A 13,950-nucleotide genomic window follows, 5' to 3' on the forward strand; every position below is an offset into this window, starting at 1 on the left:
TATTTTTTTGAATAAGAGTGACCGCCGATTTTGTCGATCCAAACGCTTTTTTTCTCAGTGTACCATGTGAAGAATTTTTTGGGAAAATGTACGCGGCGAATTAATCTTCCACGAATGAATCCTTGAATCTCAGTAATTAATAGAAGCCCCTTAGAAAACCTTCTCTAAACAACAAAAACATTTTGTTCTTTTTCTTATGTTGCGAAAATATGAATGATGGCTGAGACATTATCTTAATTTGTATACATCGTTACAAAACCGTGATTTGGCTCTTACTGGTCATTATTTCTTTCTTTCTTAGATCTTTCTTAGATCAATTGAATATTTCAGCTGATTATAGAGAGTGTGAATGATTAGTTGTTCCAGTCACGATGGAGTTCGTCAGATTCGCTCTTCAATTTCTAATGAAAATATTCACTCGTCGATTCAGAATGGAAGAATTCACTTTATATGAGCGAAAAGCCACTCGACTTTGAGTGACTTGGCGCATTTTACTTTTCGAGTGGAATTTTATCTTGGCTCATTTTATTTTTCGAGCGGAATTTTATCCGGAGGAATTTCGAGAGTATACGGTAAAAATGAATTGGTTCTCACAGCTGAAAACTAGCTCCCACATTAAAAACTAACTCTCAGATTGAAAACTAGCTCCCAGAGGTAAAAATTAGCTGTCCATATAATACGGAATAAAATCCAACTAAAATTTGGTTAATTTAGCTAATTCTTTGTGTTTCTATACCTAGTTTTTAGCTTCCACAGCTAAAAACTGGATCTAACTAAATTTTAGTTGTGAATTGTATTATACGGATAGGATCATTTCTCTTCTCCGTGTAAGTCTATTATGTTGAAATTCTCGACTATGATTCGTCGATTCGTTTATTGCTTGAGCTTTTCTGCTTACGTTTTTTTTTCAATACCATTCTTATTATTTACGAGCGAATCGTTAACATATCCAGAGATCATCGAGGACATGCTTCGGCCACCGGATATCCTTGGGATCACACCTGACTACGGAGTGTACGTGCCAATATTCCGCTCGCGGAGTCGCCAGGTAGGAACACCGCGAATTCATTCTTTCGTCCGTTCCGAAAGATAGAGAGAGAGAGAGAGAGAGAGAGAAGCGTATAAATACACGCCTCTCTGCGCGCATAACTGCATACAACGCACATCCCTCCATTGAACTGCAAACAGCTCTTTGAATGCCATTATCCTGCCTACGTTGTTACTACTTAACGTCCCGCGAATGTGGCTGCATTAGATAACGAGAGCCGGCCGTTGTGTTCCCGATCGGCTTTGCCGGCGACAGCTGCTCGTCGGGAGCGCCGAGGCTGTGTGTCAATTTAAACTTTGACCTACCAGCACCGTTCTATACTGCGCTCGCCATAGTCTACCTACGCCTCTCCCTTTAACCTTCGCGCGCTATCGCCGACCGATTTCGTTCGAATGGAATTTAATATCTTTCATGTGTGGCGCGCCGCCATGTCTGAAAAGAAAAGGGGAAAAAAAAGAAAGGAAGAGGAGCAGAAAGAAAAAGACGTAAGCAGATTATTTTATTATCGCCGCGCGCATTATTCTGCGTCTACGACCTTACGTCGTACGTCATTCGTAGATTTCATTTTATCGACGTGGTAAAATGTTACTTTATATGCAAGAGGGTGCATTGAGAAGCGGCGTTCGATCGGCGATTTAATCGCGATTCAGTTGCGATCTGATCCCTCATAAAAGGTAAAAGTGGACTCAATTCAGTAATTTAATTCAGCAATTTCATTAACATGATAGAACCGTGGCTGGGTCGTTTTTTACCTACTTGCGGATTCTTTTTTTCCAATTTCTTTGAATTTTCATCACTGGGAGGTCTTTACCTATAAAGCAATCGAACGATAAGGTTCATTATAGTTCACGGATAATTGAGAAAAAAGAAATGAGTCAATAGTGACGCATCCGCGGTTGTAGGTGGGGAAAAATTGCCGCGGTTTTGGTATTAATTTAATTCGATCATTTCTTCCTTGAATTGTTTAACGGAAGATTTTGATTCGGGTTGACCTCGTCCGTTAAATTCGCAAATGCCCGTGCCTTCTTATTCGCTACACGTAAGCCCCGACGATTTCGTCGGCTCTCACTCGCAGCGAAAAAGCGCAAAGATACGAGCGTGACGCGCAATTGGTCACTCCGTGTGGAGCTTTCGTAAAAAATTGCGAAAATGGGCAGCGGATTAGGTCGCAGCGGGGAGACCGGGTCGGCAGAAGTCCGGAGTCAGGTGTCTTCTTTATTATAAAAATACTCCCTCACTCGTCGGGCCGCATTTCTCGTCTTTCGCGAGGGATGATATGAGGCGAGAGCGAGATGAGAGCAAGACGACCGGCTACACGCTGATCCGCGACAGCGCCGAGCGGAAGAGACGTAACGCCACTCCCCCCCACCCCCCATTTAGGAAGGGAGGCGAATCGATATCGCCGCTACTCCCGCTGAGTTTATATGTATACACAGGAGAGCATCATTGTGTGCGTTTGCGGTATGATTGTTCCACGAGGACTCGCGTCTTTCGGATTTCATAAGGGAGTCGCCCAAACGACTCTATAAAGCCGTCGCGATAACGAGATGTGTCTTCTTCTTCTTCTTTATAGGTATCCATCTGTCTTTTCCAGAAACAGTGTCATCGCTTTCTTTTCCTCATCGCCCCCTCGCTCCTTTTTTTCCTCTTTTCCGCTATATTTCATACTTGCTGTAGCTCGCTGCTTCGTACTGTAGCCGCGAGACTCGCCGAGAGGGCGTAAGCTCACGGCGAGGTCTTCAAGTCTACGCGACCCCGATAACCGACGTGGTGCTTCCATCAACCGACCGTTCACTCTTCTCCGACAGTGTCATCGTGTTGTTGCGATAATATTCGCGGCGAGCGGCCTTGCTGCTCGGCGGCTGGTCTTACCGGCAACCGATACACAAGCCAACGACCTGCAAGTGGCAGGCTTGGCAGATCAGACGGTTGCCCTCGGCTCTTCGACGGTGCTGTCGAGTACATTTGCTGTCCGTTGCTTCGAACCAGATCTGCCTTTACTGCGTACGATAGGCGGCGTACTCTCACCTTTGACCTAAATACCCTTCGTTATTCATCGCCGCGAACGGACGTGATGTCGAAATTACAAAGCACAGCCGACAGGTTCTCCTTTCCTCATTGTTACTTCACAATTGACCAATTGATTCGCGATTCAGACCATCTCCGCGTTCTCGGACGATCAGGCGGTCGTTTGTGCGTCTCAAAACGTAGAGAATTAGAAACGTAGAGAATTAGAAAGTGAGAATGACAAAAGTGAACAGATTTACTAGAATATCTATAATTTCATCGATCAACACTTAATCTAGTGAATTTTCTAACTTTTGCAATTCTCACTAAGTTTTGGGATGCGCAATCGACCCGCAGGTGCGAGTGATCCGTCAGGTCGCGAAGGGAGGTCACAAGACGGAGTATCGTCGGAGACAAGTCGCGCTTCCTCGGATCCGGTCCGCAGAATCGGGAGAAACGCGAAGGCCGGGTGACCATCAACCGACCCGCCAGGCGCGCTCTTTCTAGTTCAGGGCTTCGCCACCAGCAGGTAGTCCACGGCGTCACGACGTCGCTCGCGGCACCGCGTCCCGTAAGGTCAGTCTGCGCCGCGGCGTGTCGGACATCAGGAGTGGATTGATTCGCGTCACCGACCGACCGGTTTGACAATACGCGAGTGTCTCGTGGCTCCTGGGCTGAGAGGCGGGCTGCGATCCTGCACCTGCATCACGTCGCTCGCGTTTCCGGCTCGCGCGTCCTTCGCGAATTCCCAACCTCCTCCTCCTCCCTCTATTTCATCTTCCTCCCCTTTTTCGTTTTCCTTTTTCGCGATCGTTTGCATTTTCGTCGCGGATTTCGGACGGCAAAGCGCGTCTAACTGTGCACCGCTGGTAAGTACGTCTGGTCGCTCCCATTATTAGAATCGGACCGTATTCGTCGGATCGATACTGATTCTCTCATAGTCTCTCTCTCTCTCTCTCCCTGTCACTCTCGCCCGCTGTCCGTTCTCGTACTCTCCGGATGCTGTGCGAGATTTTCCGCCTCCCATCGCGCGAGAAAATCTCGCGCTCCCGTCGATCGGCGGTGCATCCCGCCGTCGCGTCGTCTCGCTGTCGGAGCGGACGCGCTTCTTTGGCAGGTGCGCCAGCGCGATTCGAGCGTTTGTGCGAGCGCATGGGACTCGTTATTTACTCTTCCTTGTCTGCGGAGAGTACGGGGGATCTTTAGACGCGGGGGAAACATTGCACCCGAATCAGTTTTCGATATTTGAAATCGCAGCAGTGTCGGGCAATGTTTATTTGGCGGAAAGAGATGAATAAATAAATAAACAAACGCTGGTTTCCGGATTTCGAGAGCTGCGCTCCCGGCGCAGCAATGGGAAGCATGTGTCCCCCGTCCGAAAGGTGGTCGCGAGCCGGGTATCGGTTTCTCGTCCCTCCCTCATTCTCTCTTTCTGGAAAGTCCGTGATTTCGGAGCTGACCGGCTTCGGGATCTCGAGGCCTCGATATCTTAACGAGCGAGCGATCGGGTTTCCGGCGTGCTCGACACGGCGGAATCAAAACGCAAGCGTGCAATTAGAGAAGCGTGCACGTGAGAACGTATCGAACTTTCTATCTGCTTGTCACGTCCGAGAGCGACGGGGGATAAATTGACCCGGAAAGTCCGGAGGCTGCTACTGAGAAAAATTTCCACCGGATGAACCGATTAATTCATGTATCCGATTGTTCCTTTTCATTGTCCGATCCGAGTGACGGACACTTTTATCCGACGAAGCGTCTGACGAAATCGAATGATCGGATATTTAATCGGATACATCCGTTTGCTGCCTTTTAATTGGATTATCCGACCAGGCATGATCGGACATTTTCCTCAGTATGGATCCCGGCACCAGGAGATACGCCGGCATCTTCTCCTTAGTCGCGCGGCGGCTAGAAATTGCCGGCCCGCCAATTTTTCGCCCGGCCCGGCGCCGCGTCTCCTCCTGCGGAATGCGTGCGTGGGAGCGAAAACGCAGCAGCGGGCGCGCGGCGATTTAAAAAGTAGGTCTCCGCCGCGCGATGGTATGCTGCGTATCGCCTTGAGCAACGCGCACCGTCGTCCCGAGAATATCAAATAAGGATTCAGTGCTTTTCGCTCCTTTCGACTGGGTTACGTAAGCGAGACGCCGTTTTCCCGTTACGTCCGGTCCGGTAATCGTGACAATAAAGAGGCGCGGGCGCGCGGCCAGGCTTATCATTTTATGGGCGTTCGTGAAACCGGCCGCGATTGGCGGTTTATTACTAACTGATAACAGTATTGTTTATGGGGGGAGGGGGGGGCGGGGCGTTGCGTTTGAAAGCATGTACCAATTCCAAACTCGGATTTTTGCGACCGGATGAAAAATCCAATCGCTGATTTCCCTCCCTCCCTGTCGGCCGCGAGACAGATTTAAATTCGGAGATTTTATCAGCGGGACCGGCGTCGGTGTTCGCTAAGCCACTTCCCCCGAGATTCGTGATTAAAGGCGGATGAAAAAGGAGGCGGAAAAAGAGAGAAGCGGAGAAAATCGGATAATCCGTGCGTGTCGCCGGCGCGCCTCGCGATTTCGCGCAATGTAGAGATTTCATTGCGTCTCTGCTTGCGCGCGCGCGTCGCGAATTAACGTCCGCTGCGAATTTCTCACGTGTCACCGCGTTACTTTCTAAAACGCCCCGATAGAAGCGAGAAGCCGCGAGCCGAGCGTTCTCGACGGCTGTCCGAGGAATCCGAATCGACACGATCGTGTCGGTGGGAATCGGTGACGATCGGCCGCCGATTCACAAGTCGCTTCGTGAGATCACGTCCGAGAGCGTCTCGGGAAATATCGCAGCACGGTGCGGGAAATAATAATTCGCGATAAGAAATAGCGAAGTCCCGTTATAACAACTCGAGGCTCTCTCGCGGCCGTCGCGCGGCGATCGCGTTTGCGCGCGATTTTCCCGGCTGTATTTCCCTCGGCGAAGCCTTCGAATGTAACGTCCGTTCGCAAGCACTGCAGAGGTTTCTCCGCACTTTCTAATCGCGCGAAAGAAAAAAACGATCGTGTTTGGTATAATTAAAAATTACCTTTCTACGAGGTGTTGCGAGGGAGAGCGTACGGCCGGTCGTCGAATCTGCGTAATGAGTCCCGATGTTGCGTGTTCGCCCGACATTCACGCGCTAATGCGAAGTCATAATATCGGTAACATCTAGTGAAATGTATTTTCGGAGTGATTACCTGATAACGCGGTATACAGAGAGGGCCATGTCGTATCGTGAAAGTGAAATCTGGGCGTTGCGTTGAGAGAGGAGAAGGTGGTATTATGGCCCCCTTATTTTATAGAATAATTTCGTTAAAAATCAATATTTTACCTTGAAATCTTAACGATTGCATCGTTCAGTGTTGTTCAATCGATTCTAGACTCAAGGTTATGAAGTATTTATTAGTTAGGACGTTATTTATAAAAATGTACTGCATAATGGGTCGAAAAGGGACAAGGGATGGTAATGTGACCTACTGTTGAAACAAACATTTAAAAAATTGATTTTGTTATAACATATATTTATTTAAAAGAAATTCCCTTAGAAGGAACAACAATGAATATAACCGTGAATTTTTAATGTAAGTACACTGACTTGCTTGTCAGAAGGTAGATACTAACTGTCAAAAGAATAATTTCTGCAAAACGAATTGACTTTTAAACTTAATTCGAATTATTAACTTAGTAATAATGAAATAACTACTTCGATATGAAAACCTCGAAAAAGAGACCGTATTAAATCTATTTTAGTGGGGGAAATCAGATTAGGGATCCATAAGACCTACAAGGACCATAATACCACTTTTTCTTCTATATAAGCGAATTAAATCAATGTCTCATTTCGGGTCACGAAGAAGCCGAAGAAGAAGAAGACGGCGCAGATCGTTACAGATTTTCGATAACGCTACTACAGAAATGTATCGTGCCACTAAAATAAAACGCGAACGTTGCAAATTCAATAAATATTTTGCAATTCCGAGTCACGAAGAAGAAGAACAAAGAAGAAGAAGAAGAAGAAGAAGCAGCAGCAGAATTTTATAGACCCGTGATATGGTACTATAGAGATGCATCACGTTGCGAAAGTGAAATGCTTGCGTTACGAATTAAATAAATGTCTCGTAATTTCGAGTCACGAAGCAGAAGAAGAGGCGGTGGCGGCAGCGGCATTTTACAGATGCTTGATAACGTATTATACACACATACACACACATACACAGAGAGAGAGAGAGAGAGAGAAAGAGACGTGCCGCGAGAGTGAAACGCGGGCACTGCTTTGATACATGCACGCACGAGTGACATGAATGTCTCGTCATTTCGAAGCAGAACGACGAAGCAGAGGCAGGAGAAGAAGCGACAGTAGAAGCGGAGAGAGGAGGGAATAATTCGAGTGGAATCTTACGGGCGTTCGATTTCTCCGACGTTTGTTTCGTCCGCCGAATTGCAGCAAGCATGAGTAGCATGAGCCCACGGTTCATCGAACTTTAAATATAATCCGATGGGAGGTACACGCATCCGTGGTTCCCAATGCTTCGGCATCGATGTGCGACGATAGGCGCGTGTGTGTGCGACACAAACGCACACACACAGATCGCGAGAATTCGCGAATCGATCGCACGCGTATCACATATTCATCGCGCGCTTTCTACATTTTTTACGTTCGTTTGCGTACTTTCTGTTTCTATTTACACTTCGCACGTTTGGGTATCGGCGTGGTAAACCGGATAAATTTTTCAATGCGGTTAATGCGTAGCAATCCCACCGTAAATATCGATGACGCCTCCGGTATCTCCGCCGTCTGCCCGTGCGAATCGAAAGCAATTTTTTAACAGAGCCCGCGCGAACCTCCAGGAAGTCGCGTCCGCGACGAAGAAGTACCTTCACGCGGGGGATTCCGGTTTTTTATTGAACTAGGAAATAAGAGAAAGCGGCGTGATGCGCTGTCGCGGGGAACGAGAGCCGGCGCTGCGGCGCCAGCGGGAAACCGATTATGAAAAAAGGAGGAAAAAAGGCGCGAGAGAGAACAAAATAATTGACAATCGTCCGTGACAAGGACAGTGACATTTATATTCTATATGCGCGACAGTCCCTCGGGAGCGACGATTTGATTGTAACGGGTGTCGGGCAAATGACAATGTTTCCTGAAAAAGAGAGAATTGGAAAAATGTGGGGGGAACCTACGAGAGACGAGAGAGCGCGAAAATGAGACCCCGTGGCAACGGCATGACAATACAGAGATCCCGCGAGTCTAACGAACCTTCAACTCGTTCTCTCGTTTCGTTATATATAAAAAAAAAAATAGAGCGAGAGAGAAAGAAAGAGAAAGAGACAGAAGGAAAAAAAAGAGAAACAAGGAACGGCGGATTAGCCTCTCGACGAGCGAAACGCTTCGCCGAAACGGCGTCTCGTGCAGCGGTCAGCGCGGTAAATTGGCCTTATACATCTCACCGTTACATAATTACGTAGTGGGAAAAAAAGAGAAGAGTAGATGAGACGCGTCGTCTAATTTTACTCAACAGCAACGGCGGCTGCGTCGGCGGCGCGCGATGTTCCGCGGCGTGCGCCCGTGCAAGACCCGCAACACCTGCGCGCACGATCGGATAATTAGTCCGGGAATATTCTAGTACGGCGCGGCGAAATACGATCGCGACGCGGCTAAGCGAAGTCCGGCCTAAAATATATCGTCGCTATATGGGATTTCTCTTTCGACGCGAAAGCACTCGCGCTCCGCTCGAGGTGAAAGTCGGCTTATTGTACAGCGAGCGTGCAAAGTGTCTCGTTCGGATCCTCGTCGTGCGGCATACATATATATGCACAAATATGTATACGTGTAAATAAATCTATACATATACATATATATATATATATATATATATATTTGATACATTGCTGTAAATTGCCTCTACGCGTTCATTAATTGCCGCTCCGCAGGAAACAGCGCACGTTATCCAGCAAGAAACGGCTACTCGGCGAACGTTCAGCGCTTGCTCGCTCGTGTGCGCCCATGGAAATTAGAGATTGGACAAACATGGCGTTTCAATTAAACTCCGAGTTAATAGCAATCTATCGTATCATATCGGGATAAAGTGTGTATATTTCTATGCCGGCTCGATGCAAGGCGGCTACCAGAGCATGAAGCCAGAAACAAGTGGATTAAGGAGTAAGCAACGCGAGACGAATTAACACAGAATCATTCCGACCGACGGTTTAACTATGTACTACTGCGCGCATCCTCTCGCAGATAAGGGAGATATTCTTTTAGATTTATTTTGTTTTTCATTACCCAAAGAGGAAAGCACATCTTTATTTATGGCGACGCGAAGCGCGCTGGACGAGAAACGAGATCGCTCCGGACACGTCTCGCGAATAAACGCACGGAACTCCGTCGGAATAAATCGCAACGTTGCGATCGATAAACGGTAAACCCGACTATTGTCGAGAATTGGTACTCGTCGAGACGTGAAATTGCCGAAATATATTGCACGCCTATTTCGCGTATTTTACGTGATCTCAGAGTCGCGACCCTCGTTAATTACGTCGCTTGTGGAGCCGACGGGCCAAGCTTAGATAAGCCTTTGCTTTGAAGCAAGACGTAATTAACGTGCCCCTGTAATTGTCAACGAAGTAACGCGCAGCCCGGTGTGTCTGTGGAAGCCACTGCACTCACTTATCTTTAATAGACGACATAATTGCTGTTATTTCGCGGCTGATGATCACGGCACAAATTAGTACTTCGCGCAGGCGGTGTACGCGCGTGCGCGGCCACACGGAAAAAAGTGCGTGTTACGGCCACGTCGAACGGAACTCGGGGGATATTTCGTTAGGATCTACGCGAAAAAGCCACGTTCGCGCCGAACGTTTCAACCTGACGTTCATTTCCGTTACTCAACCGTTGCTGATTATACCGCGCCGAGATGAGATCCGATCGCAGCGAGTTGGATTGCCGCGATTACGAGAAAGTGACGAAGGATCGTTTTGCCGCTCGAAAAGCGATCGTTTCGTACCTGTCTTCTTCCTTGTCTCTATTCCCTCTCTTTCTCTCTTTCTTTCTCTCTCCTGGAACTAAGAAGAACGGTCGTATCGGCGTCTGAGATCAACTAGAAACTAATTAGAAAGCTATCATCGAATTTTCTTTTAATCTTGTCACAATAACCCGTATTCTCCGTTCTCTTCGTAACACCTGTGCATCCTTGATTCTTGATCTTTATTTTTGGTTTTTTTGATTTCTTGTTTATTGATTTTGATCTCATTCGACTTACTGCTGATACTCGAGGTATATACAATACTTTGAACAATTTTCCCCGAATTGTCTTTTCTATTTCTTTCTACTTTTCTTCCCTTATTTTCTTAGATTTTCACTGGGATCTCGGTTTTTCCTCACACATGCCTTATGCAACGCATTTGGCTTCTAATACGTAGCATTTAGTTCATTCTTTCGTCATTTACTCCTAATGTTCTCTCTGTGTCTCTGTTACATCACATTACATTTAGTTCTTACGTAAATTTCCGCAGATTCCTGCTTTTTCACTTGTCTCGCCTTTACTCGTCACTAAAATCATCATTAATATCATACTGCGACATAACATTTGTCTATTCGAGGTCTGGATCGCAGGGTTAAATAAATACTCGAATCTATTCTACTCTCTCCCATTCTGGCGCGTGTCACCCGGAGAGAAATGTTACACGCGCGAAATATTTCGACAAAGTGTTGCAAGTTCATCTCTTTCGCACGCCGATTGTGCACACGTAGAGGTAGAGAGAGAGAGAGAGAGATATCGCGTGTGTTTCTTATTGAGTTAATTAGTGTGGATTTACGTCGTTTTCACCGTTGTCTAATTACACGAGGATCTCAAGACGACGCTTATAAAATGCCGCTTGCTCCTTCGCCGAGCGTGATAAGCCGGTGCGTGGAAAACACAGCGAGCTACATTTTCGTTTCGCGATCGCGCCGCGTACGATAGAAAAGACAACGCGCGGGTGTATTACGAGTGGAGGAATAAATTTTTTCGTTATCAACATACGGCCCTGAAGTCCCGGATGCCGTTACTCGAGGCGGGCTGTTCTACTTGCTCCCTCGCGCGCTCGCTCTCTTCAGCGAGACTTTGTCAGCCTTTCTAAAGCGAGTCTCAGGGCTGGCGTAAAATATTCCCGAGGCATTTGCAAATCACCTTGACGGCGACGGCGACGAAGTTCGTCTTCTCTCGTCGCGACCGACCGGCGCTTTGATGAAGCACCGTCATCATCGTAGCGCGATTTTCGCGTAGTTGGCGAAATAGACAAATCAATTCGTGCAGTCGCCGGACAAATTGTGCTCGTACATTAAACATGTGTCCCGTTTAAGTAATGTCCCGGTTTCCTCTCCTGGTAATATTCAAAGATTATCAACAGCGTCGTTATCGTCTTATTTGTTATACACTGAGAAGAAAATGTTCGGTATTTATGAACGTAATTGTACGGTGAAATAATTATAGGCGGGGAAGCCATTTTTGCAGCGAGGGCTGATACAATGTTTGCCATAATAAACTTGTGCACTTATTTTGCTTCTGCTGCTTATTCCGCTGGAAAAAGCGAAAAAGATATGGCTGGCGCCGGAAATTACTGTAATTTTACCGGGATTAAGCCCATTTTTCTTCTCTGAGTGTATATACTGAGAGGAAAACTTTTGGTATTTGAGATTATAATTGCTTAATGAGATAATTACACTGTAGAAAATGATCTTTTTAGTAAACGCTAGTACTAGTTGGCGGTAATGACCTTATATACATATTGTTGCTACTACCTTTCGTTGTTGGAAATACAAAAGGATACGGTTGACGCAGGAAACGACTGATTTTATCGAGATTAATCACATTTTTCTCTCGGTGTATGCTCACGTCACCGCTGAAACTTTGCCGCTTATTGACCCATTTTGTCATTTTTGCCTATTTCAACAAATGACAGTAGTTTTTATTCCTTGGAACGATACACTTAAAAAATATAATTTGTTATAAACAATTTATCATAATACTTATATTTTAATATTATTTGCTTGTGTGACCGCAATCTTTTTCGTTTTCTTACTTATTTATGTTAACATTGATACATTTTGCACAATTTTATTTCTTTGTATGTCTGTTTTCTTTACTGAGGTTTAATTTGAAAAAGAACTTTTTTAATTTTTACTCGAAGATCGCTTCAATCAAACTTCCACCACATTTTGGTTACTACAAACGAAACTGTACAGATTAGGATCCTTCGTGGCATAAAAACATGGAGGAAAGTCTTCGCCGTCGTCGTTGTTTAGTCAGTGGCAACAATAAGTTGTCCGAAAAGTTTTAACACCGAAATTCTAAAAAATTACCGCTCCGATCTCCCTTACATTTCCGACGCTCGAAATATCCGGAACGATCGCGCGTAAAGAGCATAATGAGGGACTCGATCGTGTGTCTCCTCACCATCATCATTACCATTATCATCATCATTACCACCGCGGCGCACAATGGGAGAAACCCGAGGCCGCGTGGAAAGCGGCATGCGGATGCGTTAATTCTCCTGAAATGCCACGAGCCTTTTGTGTCACGACGCAGGAGTGGCGGAACGGAAAGAGTGCCCGGTCTGTTGTAATCTGGAAAACTCGTGGCGCGGCACGTACCGGCGCGTATATAATGGATGGAAGGCGGGATGGAGGAGAGGAGCAACACAATGGTGAGCGCGTGCGACGTGTGCAGCGCCGGGGCGCCCAATTAATTTGCTTTCGCGAGCTTATTTGCGGGAGTGTCCCGGCTGCTGGCCGATCGAGTCTCGTGCCTGCTTCGCGGTAATTAGGCGATCGCGTGGGCAATCACACGATCATCAATCCGAGCGTCGGAGTATCCTCGGCGAACGCGAACGCGAGTTGTGCGAGTCGAAACGGACTTCTTGTTCCTCCTTCTTCTCCTCCTCTTCCTCGGCTTCGAGGACGCCCTTCATTCACTTTTCACCAGGCAAACAGCAATTACTACGATCCGTGGGGATCGCTCGTGTTTTGTTTCGTCAACCGGTTCCGCGACGGCGCATTTTCGAAAACCGGTTCAATGAGACCGGTGAGAACCGGTCTCCGTCGGGGGTCTTCCTCGCGTATGCGCGCGGATTATCGGCGATAACGGAATCGCGACAGTCGACGACGAGGCGTGGTAATTAACATGCGTGGTCGCGCGATGAAAGTTCAGCGCGAGCGTCCGCGCGTCTGCGATATATTTTTCTTTCCTCCTCTCTCGCTCGCTTAGACAAAGTCAACGCGCTCTCTCGTGACGGAGGCACCAGCTGCGGTGCGTACGCCGAACCGGTTATCGGGCCGATAATTACAATGTTACGTGACGCGGTGCAACCCGAGCGGATTTCACGTGCGTGAACGTACGATGCGCGTGGCTGGAATTTTTGTGACGTGTGAGGACGCATGTCTTTAATTACGATTAAATGCGAGAAACGCCCGCACGCGATATACGCGCATAATACGATTAATTAGCGCGAGTGTCCGAGGACCGTTCGAGGGCGAGCGATATGATTGGACGTTAGTTGGAGAGGCGGAACTAATGACTTCTTCCACTATTTAACCGAGTTGCCGTATATATATTTATGCCGCTTCCGTACCGTGTGATGTATGGGCCCGTTACGAGCTTTTTCCCGCGGCTCGCCGCCAACGCTGCCGCGATATTCCCACATCTTCCTCCTCGTTTTTACTTAAAATTCGGGGGAAGTGCGGAATGCTTTAATCGTGACACGTATTTTACACTTTTCAGCAAACATCTCATTTTATTCAGTCGATAAGAATCGCATGGATGTATAGTGTACCGAAGGTGCGAAATTTCTTCGGAGTGAAATGTCACTCAAAGCGGGTAAAAATTCATTCGACGCCACGGCGG

The 13,950-nt window shown here is 47.0% G+C and overlaps 2 protein-coding genes across 2 annotated transcripts in view; one reads left to right on the forward strand and one right to left on the reverse strand.

Annotated features, from left to right (window-relative positions):
* Positions 1–13,950, reverse strand: part of LOC106751295 (phosphoinositide 3-kinase adapter protein 1) — a 75,128-nt gene that overhangs the window by 47,567 nt on the left and 13,611 nt on the right. The gene's annotated exons all lie outside the window — the stretch shown is intronic.
* The window catches only part of LOC106751298 (guanine nucleotide exchange factor for Rab-3A-like), a 34,837-nt gene continuing 24,542 nt past the window's right edge, over positions 3,656–13,950 (forward strand). The window contains exon 1 of the mRNA XM_014632169.1: positions 3,656–3,924. The gene's annotated coding sequence lies outside the window, so the exon portion shown is untranslated. The remainder of the gene's footprint in view (positions 3,925–13,950) is intronic.

The sequence above is a fragment of the Dinoponera quadriceps genome, unplaced genomic scaffold, assembly GCF_001313825.1.
Source record: "Dinoponera quadriceps isolate SergipeBrazil2010 unplaced genomic scaffold, ASM131382v1 scaffold10866, whole genome shotgun sequence".
Lineage (NCBI taxonomy): Eukaryota > Metazoa > Arthropoda > Insecta > Hymenoptera > Formicidae > Dinoponera > Dinoponera quadriceps.